This window comes from Lithobates pipiens, unplaced genomic scaffold, assembly GCF_037356315.1.
Source record: "Lithobates pipiens isolate NorthernLeopardFrog02 unplaced genomic scaffold, aLitPip1_a1.2 Scaffold_27, whole genome shotgun sequence".
Classification (NCBI taxonomy): Eukaryota; Metazoa; Chordata; class Amphibia; order Anura; family Ranidae; genus Lithobates; species Lithobates pipiens.
In genome coordinates, this window is record NW_027507788.1 from 195,179,007 (window position 1) to 195,198,025 (window position 19,019).

The 19,019-nt window shown below is 49.8% G+C and overlaps 1 protein-coding gene and 1 long non-coding RNA gene across 5 annotated transcripts in view; one reads left to right on the forward strand and one right to left on the reverse strand.

Moving 5' to 3' along the window:
- The window catches only part of CUNH1orf159 (chromosome unknown C1orf159 homolog), a 101,056-nt gene extending 100,495 nt beyond the window's left edge, over positions 1-561 (reverse strand). Inside the window, exon 1 of one of the 4 annotated variants that reach the window (XM_077458103.1) lies at positions 451-561. The gene's annotated coding sequence lies outside the window, so the exon portion shown is untranslated. Of the gene's footprint in view, positions 1-292; positions 416-450 lie in introns of those variants that run through there. The other 3 variants (XM_077458107.1, XM_077458104.1, XM_077458108.1) reach the window with 3 other exon arrangements.
- A 2,551-nt stretch (positions 562-3,112) lies between these two features.
- LOC143934455 (uncharacterized) lies at positions 3,113-16,170 on the forward strand. The gene is made up of 3 exons (XR_013263268.1): positions 3,113-4,052; positions 10,185-10,254; positions 14,742-16,170. It is a non-coding gene; the product is annotated as an uncharacterized LOC143934455 (long non-coding RNA).
- The last annotated feature ends 2,849 nt before the right edge of the window (positions 16,171-19,019 follow it).

Genomic DNA, 19,019 nt, shown 5'->3' on the forward strand with positions numbered 1-19,019 from the left:
GATCAGCCGGACGGATAATAAAGATGGCGGCGGTGTCCCGGGTGAAGGGTGGGCTCTGTGGGGGCGCGGAGCACGGTGTGGGCGGAGCAGAGAACCCCAGAGGACAGCTGTAGAGGATGTTCCCACAGGAGTGAGGGGGGTGTACACAGCTCCTCCCCTCAGTATCAGGGAAAGGTAAACCTTCTAGAAGTTCCATTCCTTGTGAACTTTCTCCTCACACATAAAGCAGCTCCAGTATGACCTACACCCCCCCTCCCCCATATCAGGTCGGTGGTCTCTGCAGTCTCCTCACCTCCTTGTCCCGCTCGCTCTCTCTCCCCGCAGCCTCTTGTGCTCTCTGGGACTTGTAGTCTCCCAGACCCCCCTCCTCCCCACCTGACCTTATTACCTCCCGCCGTCACACAGCAGCCGAACAAACTACGCTTCCCACAATGCCCCGCGACCACCTACCTGTCCGACCCGCTGCAGGTAACAAAGCGGCTCCCCGAGCGGAGGATGGGACAGCCCGGCTGCGCCCCGAGGCATGCCGGGAGATGTAGTCTGAAGCGCCATGTGGGGGCGGGGCTGCGTAGAGCGCGCTAGTCTGAGGTGCCTGGCTGACGTAGGCCGAGCTGCACCCGCCATGAGGGTTGGACGGCTCGGGGGAGCGCGGCTACTCGGGGTGTTTGTGGAGGCCACAAGCGGGCTATAGATGGCCCTATACGGGACGAGGGGTGGTATGAATGGAGGTGGGGGCCGAGATAGGTACATGGGAGGCATGGGGCCCGGAGAGGTGGGCACACACACTGGCAGGTATAGTGGGAGGGATGGTGAGCACAAGGCCGGTATAGTGGGGGGGTGGTGGTGAGCACAAGGCCGGTATAGTGGGGGGGGGGGGGGGTTGGTGAGCACAAGGCCGGTATAGGGGGGGGGGGGGGTGGTGAGCACAAGGCCGGTATAGTGGGGGGGATGGTGAGCACAAGGCCGGTATAGTGGGGGGATGGTGAGCACAAGGCCGGTATAGTGGGGGGGATGGTGGGCACAAGGCCGGTATAGTGGGGGGGTAGTGGTGAGCACAATGCTGGTATAGTGGGGGGGATGGTGAGCACAAGGCCGGTATAGTGGGGGGGATGGTGAGCACAAGGCCGGTATAGTGGGGGGGTAGTGGTGAGCACAAGGCTGGTATAGTGGGGGGGATGGTGAGCACAAGGCCGGTATAGTGGGGGGGGATGGTGAGCACAAGGCCGGTATAGTGGGGGGGGGGGGTGGTGAGCACAAGGCCGGTATAGTGGGGGGGGGGGGGTGGATGGTGAGCTTAAGGCCGGTATAGTGGGGGGGGGGGATGGTGAGCACAAGGCCGGTATAGTGGGGGGGGGGATGGTGAGCACAAGGCCGGTATAGTGGGGGGGGATGGTGAGCACAAGGCCGGTATAGTGGGGGGGGATGGTGAGCACAAGGCCGGTATAGTGGGGGGGGATGGTGAGCACAAGGCCGGTATAGTGGGGGGGGATGGTGAGCACAAGGCCGGGATAGTGGGGGGGGGTGGTGAGCACAAGGCCGGTATAGTAGTGGGGGGGGGGGTGGTGAGCACAAGGCCGGTATAGTGGGGGGGGATGGTGAGCACAAGGCCGGTATAGTGGGGGGGGGATGGTGAGCACAAGGCCGGTATAGTGGGGGGGGGGATGGTGAGCACAAGGCCGGTATAGTGGGGGGGGATGGTGAGCACAAGGCCGGTATAGTGGGGGGGGATGGTGAGCACAAGGCCGGTATAGTGGGGGGGATGGTGAGCACAAGGCCGGTATAGTGGGGGGGGGGGATGGTGAGCACAAGGCCGGTATAGTGGGGGGGGGGGGATGGTGAGCACAAGGCCGGTATAGTGGGGGGGGGGATGGTGAGCACAAGGCCGGTATAGTGGGGGGGGATGGTGAGCACAAGGCCGGTATAGTGTGGGGGGGGGATGGTGAGCACAAGGCCGGTATAGTGGGGGGGGGGGGATGGTGAGCACAAGGCCGGTATAGTGGGGGGGGGGATGGTGAGCACAAGGCCGGTATAGTGGGGGGGGGGATGGTGAGCACAAGGCCGGTATAGTGGGGGGGGGGGGATGGTGAGCACAAGGCCGGTATAGTGGGGGGGGGATGGTGAGCACAAGGCCGGTATAGTGGGTGGGGGGGGATGGTGAGCACAAGGCTGGTATAGTGGGGGGGGATGGTGAGCACAAGGCCGGTATAGTGGGGGGGGATGGTGAGCACAAGGCCGGTATAGTGGTGGGGATGGTGAGCACAAGGCCGGTATAGTGGGGGGGGGTGGTGAGCACAAGGCCGGAATAGTGGGGGGGGGGGGGTGGTGAGCACAAGGCCGGTATAGTGGGGGGGGGGGGGGTGAGCACAAGGCCGGTATAGTGGGGGGGGGGGTGAGCACAAGGCCGGTATAGTGGGGGGGGGGGGGGTGGTGAGCACAAGGCCGGTATAGTGGGGGGGGGGGTGGTGAGCACAAGGCCGGTATAGTGGGGGGGGGGTGGTGGTGGTGAGCACAAGGCCGGTATAGTGGGGGGGATGGTGAGCACAAGGCCCGTATAGTGGGGGGGGGGGGGGTGGTGAGCACAAGGCCGGTATAGTGGGGGGGGGGTGGTGAGCACAAGGCGGGTATAGTGGGGGGGGGGGGGTGGTGGTGAGCAAAAGGCCGGTATAGTGGGGGGGATGGTGAGCACAAGGCCGGAATAGTGGGGGGGGGTGGTGGGGGGTGGTGAGCACAAGGCCGGTATAGTGGGGGGGATGGTGAGCACAAGGCCGGTATAGTGGGGGGGGGGGGGGTGGTGAGCACAAGGCCGGTATAGTGGGGGGGGGGTGGTGAGCACAAGGCCGGTATAGTGGGGGGGATGGTGAGCACAAGGCCGGTATAGTGGGGGGGGGGGGGGGGGTGGTGAGCACAAGGCCGGTATAGTGGGGGGGGGGGGAATGGTGAGCACAAGGCCGGTATAGTGGGGGGGGGGGGGAATGGTGAGCACAAGGCCGGTATAGTGGGGGGGGGGGGGGGGAATGGTGAGCACAAGGCCGGTATAGTGGGGGGGTGGTGAGCACAAGGCCGGTATAGTGGGGGGGGGGGGGGGTGGTGAGCACAAGGCCGGTATAGTGGGGGGGATGGTGAGCACAACGGTATAGTGGGGGGGGAGATTTGTGGGGTGAGAGGAAGCTGCTGGCAGGACTTTTCCTGACGTCCTGCCAGCGCACCGCTCCAGTGTGAAAAGCAACCAATCGGCTTCCATTTATTTTCTCAGCCTAATTGAGCAAGATACTGATTGGTTGCTGATTGTACTAATTTAAAGCCATTATACGTTAATGTGTTTAGAAATGATATAGAGATATATATATATATATATATATATATATGTGTGTGTGTGTGTGTGTGTGTCAGTGGGATGGCGATCTTGCACTTAAAGCGGGGTTCCACCCTAAAGTGGAACTTCCGAAGATCGGAAACCCTACCCCCCCTCCCCCCCTCCGGTGTCACAATTGGCACCTTTCAGGGGGGGTGCAAATACCTGTCAAAGACAGGTATTTACACCCACGGGAGTCTATGCCTCTTCCTGTCCCTGGGCGCTGTCTGCTGGGACACACACGGGTCCCAGAGACAGCGCGGACAATTCCTATTGCGCTGCGCGACTCGTGCATGCACAGTAGGGAACCGGGAAGTGAAGCCGCAGCGCTTCACTTCCTGATTCCCTCACCTAGAATGGTGGCGGCAGCAGCCGAGAGCCGAGCGATTGATCGGCCTCGGCTGCCGGCATCGCTGGACCCGGGACAGGTGAGTGTCCATTTATTAAAAGTCGGCAGCTGCAGTATTTGTAGCTGCTGGCTTTTAATTTTTTTCCACAGTGAAATCCCTCTTTAAAGGAGAACTAAAGGATTTTTTCTGTCTTCCACTGTTTAATGATCTTACAAACTTTTCAAAGCAAGATGTAAAGTTTTTTTTTTTCTTTGTATGTGTTGTCAATGAGATGCTTTGCTGCTGATCCTGCATTCCCACTTCCACCGGGCAACTTGGAGAAACCAGAATAAAAAAACAACTCTAAGCAGGTTTGTGTTTCACATTTGCATGAATTTATTTTGCAGGCTTGTGATGTGTCTAAAGGGCAGACGAGAGCAGATTTAATGCAATTGTTGAGACGATGCATTACATCAGTGGTCATCTACCCTGTCCTCAGGGCCCACTAACAGGCCAGGTTTTATGTATTACCTTGGGGAGATGCAGACTAGAATACTGCAATCACTGAGCAGCAAATGATATCGCCTGTGATGTATTTCAGTTATCTTGCAAACCTGGCCTGTTAGTGGGCACTGAGGACGGGGTTGACGACCACTGCATTACATGACAGCAGTATAAAGTAAACTACTTGTGACTTGTTTACCCGCTTCAGCCCTGGAAGATCTTTACCCCCTTCCTGACCAGAGCACTTTTTACAATTTAGCATTGCGTCACTTTAACTGACAATTGCATTCAACGTTGTACCCAAACAAAATTTGCATCTTCCCCCCCCACAAATGGAGCATTCTTTTGGTGGTATTTGACCACCTCTGCGGTTTTTATTTTTTGCATTTATATTTATAGAATTTTTCATTTTTTTTTTTTTTCATGTTTTTTTTTTTTTTTTTTGTCGGTATTGTGACAGACAGATTTGCCCCCTTTTTTATTTTTTTGGGACCATTGACAATTATACAGCAATCAGTGCTTTAAATATACACTGATTACTCTGTAAATGTCACTGGCAGGGAAGGTGTTAACACTAGGGGGCGATCAAGGGGTTAACTGTGTTCCTTCACTATGTTCTAACTGTGTCTCCCCCTCTCCTAGTCGCTCCCATCCTCATTTTGTTTTTTCTACTTACTTTACACACGAATCCCTGTGCTGGCGCTCGTGCGCGCCCAGTGGCAATCATGCCCCTTCTGGTGGCCGAAAAAGCAGGACATGCCCGTATGGGATCTCTCCTAGGGAGCCATTGTGCCGCAGTATATCTGTGTGAGCCGGTTTGGAACCGGTTACACTTGGGTTGGCCCTCTGAAGAGCAATCCGTCTGATTTTTGCTCAGAGGGTGTTTGAAAAGGTAATTGGGTGGTGTTATGTTGTCTTCCCAAACACCTGTTTTACCCCCTTAAAAGGCAACATTGCAACCACGTGCGTTGTCCTCGAACTGGTTGCATTGAGTGGGCAGAACTGCTTGGTGAAGGTGACCGTAAGGATCATTTTTACCATGGCTCAAAGCATTGTGGGCGGGGCATGTGTGCATCCCCATGTACAGCTGCCTCTGCAGCATTGAGGGAGGGTGTTTAAAAACATAGCTCAAAAGTATGCTCTATTCCCTCATCAACAAATTCAATGTTGATGGGGGGGGGGGGGGGGTCCCTTCTGTAGTGCTATTGTGCTCCTCCAGTTGGGAGGGACGGGGAGCTTTCCTGGCTGGTTGTACACAAGTCGATCGATGGATCAACTTGGGTACAGTCATCCTGCTCGTGCATGGATCAAAATTAGTCTAGTTCTTGCTGAACCAGGTAAATTTTGACCCATGTGTGGCCAGCTTAAACTTTGTTCAGAATTGCATGTTAGTAATGGCGCATGTGTCCTATAGCAGTGGGCTGATTTCTATCACTGGGCTTTATTTAAAGTGCACCCACACTGCTGGAATGCAGGAGAGTGCTGCCTGCAGAATGCATTTCAACACCAATAGATATTGTGTATGTTGGGGGCAAAAAATGATTTTGTACATCCCTGCATTACATGCACAATTCATTGTTTTAGCCACTTGCCAACCACCTGCCTTTCCATTTACTGGGGGTGGCCGGCACAGGCTGGCTCATGTACATATGTCATCCAGCCTGTTAAAGTGGTTGTAAACCCTTACAAACCACTTTGACCTACAGGTAAGCCTAGATTAAGGCTTACCTGTAGGTCCAAGAAATATCTCCTAAACCTATACGGTTTAGGAGATATTTGCCTGAAGACAGGCACCACTGTCTACGGCGCATGCGCCGTAGACAGCGACGCGCAGGCGCACTGAGCGTGGCATTTCCAACAACGGATCTGCCGCGCGTGCCGGTTCCCGTGCGCATGCGCGGGAGTGACGTCATCGCGGCTTCGCCAAATGACAGCGGCGGAGCTGCGAGACCCCACCGAAAAGGTGGATGCGCCGGACTACAGGGGACAGCGGTGACATCGCTGGCTCCTGTGTCAGGTAAGTGACACATAATGGACTACTATGCGATGCATAGTAGTCCATTATGCTTTGCCTTTGCAGGGAATGAAAGAGGAAGTAAACTCATCAGGGTTTACTTCCTCTTTAAAGCAGAGGTCCACCATAAAGTGGACCTTCTGCTCATTGGAATCCAACCCGGCGCCACAATTGGCACCTTTCAGGGGGGAGGGGGTGCAGGTACCTGTACAGTACAGGTATCTGCACCCACTTCTGGCGTAGATTCTGCAGAAGGTACGCCCCTTTCCGAAAGTCGCCTGCTGGGAAACACACGGATCCCAGAGACAGCGGGGACCATCCTTATTGCGCAGCGGGACTTGCGCATGTGCAGTGGGGAACCGGGAAATGAAGCCGCAAGGCTCCACTTCCTGATTCCCATACCCAAGATGGCGACGGCAGCACCCGAGAGACGATCGAGAGATCGGCTTCGGGTGCCAACATCGCGGGCGCGCTGGGTGGGTAAGTGTCATTATTTTAAAAGTCAGCAGCTGCAGTATTTGTAGCTGCTGGCTTTAAAAAAAAAAAAACGGCGGACTCCCGCTTTAAGGGTGTGCTGTGTGCCCAAGATTTTCTGATCCTGGTACCCGCCATGAAAGGGGTAAAACGTTCCAGAGGTGAGGTGGTTAAAGATGCTCCAAAAACCTGTATCTGCAAGAAATCCAGTGTGCTCCTAATTTACCACAAGTGTGCTGCAATCCCAAATACTGTTATCAATCCTTGTGTTTTTTTTTTTTTATTATTTTATCCTTGACAACACTCTAAAGCTAACTTTGTTGAAACTTACTGTACTCAGAACTTGAACACATTTGCTTCAAAGTATGCTGCACTAGAAATGCACTTACTGCCATTATGGAAAAAGTTCCAAGGTCCATGTGTGCCAGTAGGCAAAGTTCATTCACTGCTGAGAGCAGACCGGGGATTAGGGGTTTTGGTCTATATATCGGTGTGGTCAGCCAGCTGTAGAGAGCAGAAGCGACTCTGGATATGGGTGAGAGAGTGGAGCGGCACCACTCTGAGTGCAGTATGTCAGTTAAAATTCAATGTTCAGTAAAAGTAATAGCTCACAAATTGGTGAGATAAATTGTGCTTGGCATTAGTAGCTTGTACTCCTGAGGTGCAGCTGGGCAGCGGTGGTGGTCATTGGTTCCCGAGGCTGAAGACGGTCACACAATATTTTTGATATAATGTGTGCTACCGGTGCAAACCAAATTCCAAATATTTTTTTTTATATTTTTATAGTGTGGGCTATGCTGCCGCTAATATTCACCACTAGATCAGTGGGGGAAAAAAGTGCAAAGAACCTTTTTGTGTAGCTGCACTGGCCCTTTAAATCGGACAGGTGTGTTATTGTATCAATGGTTTACCATCAAAAAAAATATGATATAAAAAAAAAAGTCCAAGTAAATTTATCCTCCGTGGCGAACAAATGGTGACTTCCAAAACCATTGTGCTGTGATTGACCACCACCATCCAATCAATGTGCTTACCAAAAAGCAGAAATAAACAAGCTTGTATGTAGCCTTACTTTAGCCTTCCATATGGGTAAATGGATATGTCTCAGGCTGGACTTCTCCTTTTTACTCACTGCAAAGCTAGACAGTGGGCAGGCCGCAGATCACGGCGATATGCCGCGAGTGTCGGCTCCCGTGCACATGCGTGGGAGTGACGTCATCGCGGCTCTGGCAAATCACAGCGCCAGAGCCGCGAGACCCAGAAGTCGCTCCGGGAAACATGGCAGCGGCGAACAGGAAGACGGAGGACCGCTTTGGGGGCTTTGTTCTCAGGTAAGTTATTCATAATGAGCTAGTATGCTATGCATACTAGCTCATTGTGTCTTTGCCTTACAGGGTGTGTTTAAAAATTTTTTTTGCCTTTACTTCCTCTTTAACGTCCAGTGTGCATGAGGCCTTAAAATTCTTGTTTATAGCAGATTGATATTCCTATGTCTGGTAGTTATCTCAGTGTAGTTACATTGTATCATAACATTCTAGTGTTTCCTTATCACAATTAACTGATTAGTTTGCTTTTACTTTATCACCATCAACAAATACAATAGGGGTTAACAGCACTGAACTCTATAAACAGACACTCCTTTTTTAGACAAGCTGATACATGTCCTGTTGGGTAACAGTGACTTTGAAATAGCCAGTATTGCTATTAAAGTGGAGGGCCACCCAAAAAAAATTCACTTACCTGAAACCGCTGTTGCTAGGCAGTCTTCCTAATCTGCCTCTTCCTATTTCACAGCGATTCCTCCTCTTCGGTGAGCGGTCCCATTGCCTTCTGGGACATGTGTGTCCCAGAAAACAATGGGGCCATTCACAAAGTGACTCGTGCATGCGCAGTAGGAAACGGGCAGTGAAGCCGCAAGGCTCCACTGCCTGTTTCCCTTCGTTAAGATGGAGGAGCCGGCAGCCGATTAGATGGACGGATCAGCCTCTGGGCAGCCAACATCGCGGTATCGCTGGACAGGTAAGTGTCCTTATTAAAAGTCAGCAGCTACAGTGTTTGTAGCCGCTGACTTAAAAAAAAAAAAATAAATGTATTGGCCGGAAGGCCCCTTTTAAAGAGGAAGAAAAAAAAAAAACACTGGCACTTTATAAAGCTGAAAAATGTATTTAGTGCTTGATTTTCTTTGACTGAAGCAAGTGACACACCAATCATTTCAATGAATGGGGGGGGGGGGGGGGGGGTAGAAACGGAAGAGCATTCTGCCACTTGTCCTGTCAATCGGCCGCTGTCTCCCGACTTAGGAAGTCAGTGCTAAACATGAATTGTTGCAGTTCTTGCCTTATTTTTATTTATTTTTTCCAAACGCAATTAAAAAAAAAAAAAAAAAACACTAGTTAGCCCAATATTTTTTGCATAATGTGATAGATGTTAGTAAATAGATACCTAACATGCCACGCTGTAAAATGGCACCAAACTACAGCGCCTAAAATTCTCTATAGGCAACGCTTTAATAAGGTTACCAGTTTAGAGTTGCACAGGAGCTGCGGTGCTAGCATTTTTGCTCTTCCTCTGATGTTCGTGACAATACCTCACGTGTGGTTCAATCGGCATTTACATTTGTGTGCGGGAGTAACATATGCGTTTGCGTATAAGCACAGTGGGGTGGGGGCACTTTAAAATTTAGTTTATTTTTTTACTACACTGTGACGTCAGTGGGCAGGGGGTATGAGGGGCTACCCACTGATGTCACAGCTGACGAGTTGCCATTTTTGAATGTATTAAATAATGAACTTTACTGATCATACTACTGATGAGCACTGCTGCGTCTCCCTGCTTTCTTGTTCAGAGCTACTTTCTCCCTGTCAGCTGGCTGCACACACTGAGGGTAGAATCCGCAAAGACATTTTATACTGACTTTTTCACCGTATACTTTCTAATCCTTATTTTATGGTTTACTTTTTTGTCTATATATTTTTTTTTTTCTTATGCATGAATCATTCATTCTTATGGTCATTGTTTTTAAACATTTTTATAACTGGGGTTCCTTTTTTTTTTTTTTTTTTTTTTTTTTTTTTTTTTTTTTTTTTTTTTGGTCTCAACTTTATTAGAACGAGCCAGGTGAACTGGGGTTCCTTTTTATACATGTTGTCATTGGCCACCATATTTTGATTAGTGTTTTTTTTTTTTTTTAATAATCTGTAGCCTGAACTTTTTATTTGCCCACCGCATCTCCTTGTCGCTTCCCAGTTGCACTGCACAACCCTCGGATGGGCTGAAACCTGTAGAGCTTGTCTGCAGGAGCCTGACTTTGCACTGTGATCCACTGATTATGCAAAAATATGTGCATTTATTTTGTCCCAAATAGTGAACTTTTCCTTCTTAATTTCTACTTTATTCCTTATGTTCTGTGTTGTCTGCCTTTGTATCCTAAACACAGTATTATAAATCAGACTTTACAGTACAGATGTTTGTGCATGCTATTAGTATTAATGAGGTATATTTTTAATGACAGGAGGATCTCAGAGGAGGTTTGTTAGAGCAACCTTACAGTCTGAATATTCCTACTGCAGCAGCCTTGACAGGTGAGTAATTTGGGGGGTGGCAAGACTGATCTATATTGAGCTGGTTTCTTAACCAGTTCCCGACCAGCGCACGCCGATGTAAGTCGGCAGAATGGCACGGGCAGGCATATTGGCGTAGAGGTACGTCCAATCTTTAATGCCGCCCTGCCATTGTGAGCGCGCCGCTGGTGGCGCACTCACGTGCTGGTCGGGACCCCAGTGAGTTCGGTCACGGGTCCCGCGGACTCTATCTCCGCTGGCATACCCGCGATCGTCTCACAGGGCGGCTGAACGGAGAGATGCCGTTGTCTCCCCGTTCTGCCTAGCAACTAGTGACGCTGATCTCTGCTCCCTGTGATTGGAGTAGAGATCATTGTTCACTAAATGAAAGCCCAGCCCCCAACAGTTAGTAACACACCCCTAGGAACACTTAACCCCTACACTGCCACCCACTGGTTAACCCCTTCACTGCCAGTGTCATTTACACAGGAATCACTGCATTTATATAGTAGTGATTACTGTATAAATGACAATGGTCCCAAAAATGTGTCAAAAATGTCCAATGTGTCCGCCTTAATGTTGCAGTCACAATAAAAATCCATTACTAGTAAAAAGCCATTACTAGTAAAAAAAAAATAAAAAAATTAATAAAAATGCCATCAAACTATCCCCTATTTTGTAAACGCTATAACTTTTGCGCAAACCAATAATCTTATTGCGATTTTTATTTTCCAAAAATATGTAGAAGAATACGTATCGGCCTAAACTGAGGGAAAAAAATGTTTTTTTTTTAATGTATTTTTGGGGGATATTTATTATAACAAAAAGTAAAAAATAATGCGTTTTTTTTTTTTTTTTTTTTTTTTTTTTTTCAAAATTGTCGCTCTATTTTTGTTTATAGCGCAAAAAATAAAAACGAGAGGTGATCAAATACCACCAAAAGAGAACTCTAATTGTGGGGAAAAAAGGACGTCAATTTTGTTTGGGAGCCACGTCGCATGACCGCGCAATTGTCAGTTAAAGTGACGCAGTGCCGAATCGCAAAAAGTGCTCTGGTCTTTGGCCAGCAAAATGGTCCGGGGCTCAAGTGGTTAAAGTGGATGTAAGCCCACTCTCATCCTTTCTAAACTATTGCTATATTGGTTATCTAGAAGGACATACAAGCCTCCTGCATGTATACTTATCTGTCAAATGTCTCCCCTCTGCCTGCTATGAGACCTGAAAAACTGCAGAATTTGTGGGTGGATCTGTTTTCCAGGGCTCAGTGGGTGGAGTTGGGATGTCAGTAGACTCCCCGCCCACTTCTACACTCCCCTTATCAACATGCATTTTCTCCTGTGTATTTCTTACACTGAACTTCTGCTATGATCACTAACATCCCGTCAAAACTCAGAAAAGTCCCCACATGACTTCAGCATGCCAAATCATGCTGAGGTGTGGAACAGCCAATCCTTGCAGAGCAGCACTAGAAAGAAGTGGGAGGGAATTAAAAAAATAATGCATGTCTCTTAGGCTAGTGCCCAAGATATGTAAATCACCTGTCACTCACAGCAAGGGGGAGGATTTGACAAAGTTTTTCTCTGTTTGTCAAGATTTCTCACTGAACAATAAGAGGATTGCTCAGAGATGGATTAACTTTGTGGCAAGACTGGGCTCAAATGATAGGAAATCTTATACTCTACATCAGGGCTCGACAGACCCCAGGCGCCAGGTCGCCAATGCGACCCGAAATCGCGACCTGGCGCCTAAGCTGCCACCAGCCCACTCACTATCGATGCCCCAGACATGCAGCAGCATTAACACTGACTGCCGTCCTCCCTCCTCCACACTCTGCAGCACCGCGCTGTGTGTGAAACTGACAGGCAATGGAGAGAGGAGGATCTGTCAGCCTGATGTAGGGGTGGGCGGGACCCAGCCGGGGTGGGGGCGGGACCCAGCAAGCTATCAAACACCAGCCAATGGGATCTGGGCGGCCCGCTACGTGTATGTGGCCCGCCCCTTTTCTTAAGCAGCCCAATCGTTGGCTGGTGTTTGATAGCTGCTGAGTCCCGCCCACCCCGGCCAGGTCCCGCCCACCCCAACATCAGGCTGAAATCTGACATATCCACCTCTCTGTTACTTGTCATTTTCACACCCCGGCAGGGTCCCGCCAGCTCCTCTGTTACATTTCAGTAACAGAGTGCTCCGTGTGAAACCTGCCAGTGCCAATCAGTGCCACCTGCCACCAATCAGTGCCACCTCCAATCAATACCACCTGCAACCAACCAGTGCCACCTGCCAGCGCCAACCAATACCACCTGCCACCGCCAATCGGTGCCACCTGCCAGTGCCAACCAGTGCCACCGCCAATCAATACCACCTGCCACCTACCAGTGCCACCTACCAGTGCCACCGGCCAACACCAACCAGTGCCATCGCCAACCAGGGCCAGGTGCCATCGCCAACCAGGGCCAGGTGCCATCGCCAACCAGGGCCAGGTGCCATCGCCAACCAGGGTTACCTGTCGGTGCCATCTGGCAGTTCCACGTGCCTTCCAGTGGCAACCAGTGCCACCTGCCAGTGCCAGCCAGTTCCATCTGTTACCAGCCTTACTCTTTCTGGTCAGCCCATACCCCTGATGTAACAGCGTTTCAATGGAGTTATTGACTGGGTGCTCCATTGTGAGTTAGGGATAGGGGGTGAAAATTAGTGGCCTTCCCCCGGGAGCTGAAAAAAAAACTGGCTCCTAACTTTAACTGGCTCCTAAATTCAAAGCAAACTTGTCAACCCCTGCTCTACATTATGGCATCAAAAGAAAAAGTTTACATCCACTTTAACCCTAATGAATTATGTATAGTGTTTAAAGTAGTACGCTTGCCCCTAAGTGCATAGTGCCCGAAATGTAAGTGGTACAGCGTTTAGCCCTGTCCAGCTGCAGTGTATTTTAGCATGCCACAGACCTCTGATGGGCTGCAGGTGTCAGGACTGAACACTGCATATTTGCCTCACTGGTGCACTAAAACACAATGATTGCATTCATAAGAGCTAAATGCCTTTTGTGTGCAGGAAGCTTAAAGAGGAGTTCCCCCTTAAAAAAAAAAAAAAAAAATTAAAGCCAGCCGCTACAAATACTGCCGCTGCTGACTTTTAATAATCGGACACTTACCTGTCCCAGGGTCCAGCGATGCGGGGGAGCAAAGCCCCCCCTCCCCCTCGTTCTCCGCTCTGCTCGCGGCACTAGCATTCTTACTGTGGGCACCCTGGCTGTGAAGCCAGGCACCCACTGCGTGATACGCCGCACAGTCACCACTTTAAGGAAAAAAAACCTTTATGCTTGACAAGTGATATGAAAAACTTTGGAAAAATGGTTTCCCTTTCTGCTTGTCACCTCACTTTCAAAGGCCTGCTCAAAGAAACAACTAGAATGGGTGTATAGATATAGGCAAGATATCTCTATATCATCTCGTATTATTTTCAGACCTAACAAACATATTACTCTAACGATCACTGTGATCCCTCACGTGTAGATGGAACACTGTTTACATATGCGGGCGCTACTTGTGTATGCGTTTGCTTCTGCACGTGAGCTCAGCAGGACAGGGCACATTAAACTTTTATTTATTTTTTTTGTCTTTATTTTTACACTTTTATTCCTATTATAAGGAATGTAAACATCCCTTGTAATAAAAAAAAAAAAAAAAAAAAAAAAGCATGACAGGACCTCTTAAATATGAGAGCTGCCGTAAAAAAGACCTCGGATCTCATATTTACACCTAAAATGCAATAAAAATCAGCAGGGAGAATCCCGGAAGGCCAAGGCACTCATGGACATCACTGGATAGAGAGGGGAATCGGGTAAGAGGAGGGCTGCTGCACACAGGTTTTTTTTTTTTATCTTCATGCATTAGAGTGATGGTAAAGGCTCGTGTGTTTGTTATTGAAGAAAAAAAAACACTATACGTTCCTTCTCTGTGCAGTTGGATTTGCACAGAGCAGCCCGGATCCTCCTTCTCATGTCCCTCTTTTCTGCACCTAGCCCCTCCCTCCTTTGAGTGTCCCTCAGCCAGCAGCTTGCTACAGGGGTCACCCAGGCTGAGTCAGAGCTCCGTGTATCCATTCAGACACGGAGCACCGACCTGACCCCGTTCCCCTTTCTCCCTTGATTGACAGCTGCTACTCTGTCTCAGCCAATTAAGAGGAGAAGCCTGGATGGCTAAGGGGATGGTGGACATCGCTGGGGAGAGAAGGGGCTCAGGTAGGTAATTAGGGGGTTGCTGGGGGAGCTGCTATACACACCACGGAAGTAATTTTTTTTTTTTTTTTTTTTTTTAATATCTTGATGCATAGAATGCATTAAGATAAAAAAAAAAGCCTGCCTTTACAACCCCTTTAAAACACAGAGAAACAGCCCTGGGACCTTATAAGCACCATTCGTGTTTTTGCCTTCATTTATAACACTAAATATGTAGTATTGTGGAAAGCGTTGGTTCTGTATAGATTAAAAGAAAACTGATTTATTTTCCTGATAGGATTTAGTGAAAGAACTTGGGGACCGGAAAACACTCAGCCGCCAGCGCAGGAGCCCGGTGGGCCACCATCCTACCGGCCGCCGGCGCAGGAGCCCGGTGGGCCACCATCCTACCGGCCGCCGGCGCAGGAGCCCGGTGGGCCACCATCCTACCGGCCGCCGGCGCAGGAGCCCGGTGGGCCACCATCCTACCGGCCGCCGGCGCAGGAGCCCGGTGGGCCACCATCCTACCGGCCGCCGGCGCAGGAGCCCGGTGGGCCACCATCCTACCGGCCGCCGGCGCAGGAGCCCGGTGGGCCACCATCCTACCGGCCGCCGGCGCAGGAGCCCGGTGGGCCACCATCCTACCGGCCGCCGGCGCAGGAGCCCGGTGGGCCACCATCCTACCGGCCGCCGGCGCAGGAGCCCGGTGGGCCACCATCCTACCGGCCGCCGGCGCAGGAGCCCGGTGGGCCCCCATCCTACCGGCCGCCGGCGCAGGAGCCCGGTGGGCCCCCATCCTACCGGCCGCCGGCGCAGGAGCCCGGTGGGCCCCCATCCTACCGGCCGCCGGCGCAGGAGCCCGGTGGGCCCCCATCCTACCGGCCGCCGGCGCAGGAGCCCGGTGGGCCCCCATCCTACCGGCCGCCGGCGCAGGAGAAGCCGATGGAAATGACTTATTAGACCAGTTTGCTTTTTGTATTTTTTTTTTTTCTTTCTTTACGTTTTAATGCCTTGTTGCCATATCATGGGGGAAGTTTATCAAGCAAGGTGCTGAATAGAAGAACAATGAATGGAAGTGAGAAGCAATTTTTTTTTATTTTTATTTTTTTATACATCTTCTACAACTGTTATAGCCTGTTTTTAATATTTTACATACATAGGATTTATTAACACTTGGAGATTTTAGCAAATGCAGGCTCACACCCGAGTCCCGCTGCTGCGTCCATTTACACAGACAGCGGGACCCTGCCCCCACGTTACAGCTTTTTAATGACGGCAGCGCAATTGTGCACATCACTTGATCTCGGGTAAGAAAAATGGGGGGGTGGAAGCTGCAACACAACGTTTTTGACCTTGATCCATAGAATGCATCAGGGTGAAATATCTTAAGGCTCTACAACAACTTTTAACTGACTGTCTTTTCTTTTTTTTTTTTTTTCACCCATGATCATTAGAGAGTTTACTTTGTTAATACACATCTGTTTGTGTTCATTGGATTGGGGGGGGGGGGGGGTGTATGGCAACCAGCTAGCAGATTGACTCTCCCATTCCCATTTTAAGCTTTGCCCCTTTGCACCTGGATTGATAAATACCCCTGTGAGTTTGGCTGCCTTTACTTATGTAAAACTGATTTTGTGTAAGAAGGCTGATGTATGCATTGTCTGTGTAAAATAAAAAAAAATAAAAAGTTGATGTACTTAACAATGATATTAAAATACTGTTATTTACATAGTGTAATATTGAAGTGTTTGTTCCTGAGAGGATGTTTGTGGATTGCTAATGAGAGTGATGAGGCATTATGTAAGATCCCATCTCTTTATGCCAGTTACAGAACGTCCTGTGCATGTACAGTGATGTCATCCTGAAGGTGAGTCAGCTCATGGTGACAGTATAGAACATTTTCAAAGTATGTCTGATTTATTAAATGAAATGGTTACAGTTGTTGCGAGAGATAGATATAGGGTGTAGCTATGCTTAACGTAAGGGGGTTGTAAAGTCCTGTTAAAAAAAAAAAAAACGTTATACTTTCCTCCTCTGTGCAAGGGTTGGCCCCAATCCTCCTCTTCTGGGGTCCCTCCGCTCTGTTCTTGGCTCCTCCTCTTCTCAAGTGTCCCGACGGAGAAGTGCTTTCCCTGGGGGGCATTTGTGCGGGCGTGCTGCGTCCATTGTCACAGACAGCAGGACCTGTCCCTCATGTCATTGGATTTGATTGACAGCACCTGGACCCAATGGCTCCTGCTGCTATAAATCTATCCAATGTGGACCAGAGACAGCAGCTGGTGTGCTCGTTCCCCGTTGGTGTCCACCCCATATATACTAGGTGCCTCTGCAAGCCCACATCCCTATAGAAACAAAAAACACTCAAATACGAGTGTATACCCTCTGTGGGAATTTTAAATTGGGTTGCCAGCACTTGTTGATGAATAAAGAATTTTATTTGGAATTGTATTTAACAAAAAGACACTAAAAATAAGTGACCTATAACATTACACATAAAAATTGGAAGTATACTAGAAGCACATATACATGGAACAGTAAATGACCCACTCTATTGTGAATAATTGTACAATAAAGATAACCCAACGTTTTGAGGTATATACACACAAGGTCAATTGTGTGTATATACCTCAAAACGTTGGGTTATCTTTAGAGGTGATTTATGGTCACATCATATAGATCATGTATATGAACAGTAGGCTTCTTATAACATCCAGAGAGAAGGTTGGTCTGCCACAGCTCCACTAAGGTTAGAGGGCCCAATAGGAAAAAGTTTGAATATGTAACCAAAAGCAGGGGTTTGTTAGGGGAAACAAATATACCCCAGGATATATCTGATCACAGGTGTGGACCCAACCAACAAGACTAAACTTGGAGGATCCCTCCACAGGGGCGACCGCCACCGATATCGCCACACGCAAAAGGTGTGGTGTAGCCAAGTCAAGTTGGTCTCTGTAATCCCAGACCTGTGGTCAGCTGCTGGCATCCTCCAAGTTTTTGTCTTTGTTTGGCTCTCTAAGTTTGCTGTAGATGCGATCGTCGGCTTTTGTGATGGGGAAGAGATTAAGATTGAGTGCAGTTCTGGGGGGGGGGGGGGGGGTGCGCACAGTACCTGTTTCAAGGAGGAGCACTGTCATTGGTCGCTGCTAAAGCCAATCACAGGCCTGCTAGCCCCGCCCACCATCTAGAGGAATGACTCGCTTGGTTGCCATTACCAATTTCAGAAAGCAGGGATTTCACTGATTGAAACCATAATCAGGTGACAGTTTGAGGAATTACCGTTGAGCTTCTGGAAACCTTGTTGAAATTATTCCTGAACGTTTGTGTCACTTACTACTGAACCTGGTGTCTTGTCAAATACTGTCCCCTGTCGGATAGAGTCCGCCCTGTACTGCGCTTGCGCACTACGGAGGACAAGGAGAGGCCGAAGATGAACGGCGCCTGTGTGCTGAGTCCAGGTTCAAGCCCCACCATCCAAGTGGCCATAGAATAAAAAATTGCAAAACGAGGCCATGCCTGAATCGTGGCGAGCGGCCCTGTTACTAAGTGCATATTGTATGTCCACTTGCATGGTGGGGCTTGAACCTGGACTCAGGGCAGAAAATACTATTAAGTGTGCAAGTACCGTTCATCTTTGGATACTTTCGGAGTCTCCTTGTCCTCCATACTGCGCAAACGCTGTGCCTGCACAGTAAGAGTCGGACACTATCCGATGGGGGGACAGTTCTCGGCAGAACGGCACTCTGTCCCTTTTAAGCCACAGCCAGCTTTTGCTATGACTTGGAGCGCTGCACTTTCCTTAGCTGCAGGGGCCCAACTTATGGACTGCTGCTTTCAGAAAGTACTCCTGACCTGAGTTCATCATTGCGCATCTATTCCAGATGCATGTATGTGACATTACATACATCACATAAAAGCATGCGGGCTGGATGTGAGAGGTGGATCAGCAGGATGAGTGTGCCAGGGCAGGTAGATGTCTCATCTCTGCTTCTTTTCACTACTCTGCATATCCCGCATATCATAGATGGGGGGGGGGGGGGGGTACAGTGATGGGGCAGAAAAGGTTGTTACAGTGGTGGGACAGAAAAGGGGGGGTCAAATGTGAAAGGTGGTGTATTGGTTGGACAGATGAGCAGGGGGTTATAGTGGTGAGACAGATGGACAGGCGGTACATTGGTGGAGCAGATGGGTTCAGTATTAGGACAGATGAGAAGGTGATTCATTAGTGAGACAGAAGAGCATAGGGATACTGTGGTGGAGCAGATGGGCAGGGAGGTACATTGATGGGGCAGATGAGCAGGAGGGTTACAGTGGTGGGACAGAAGAGCAAGGGGGGTACGGTGGTGGGAGAGATGAGAAGGGGGTTCAGCGGTGGCACAGAAAAGCAGGGGGGTTGCAGCAGAGAAAGGAGGTACATCAATGGAACACATGAGCGGGGAGATGTGCAAGAGGTTCAGTAGTGAGACCGAATAGCATTGGAGTACAGTGGTGGGGCAGTGATCTGAGGTTTGAAGGTGCATGAATTGGGGCTAATCTGAGGGGTTAGAAAATCAGCACCCTATGCAGCGTCTCCTCCAAT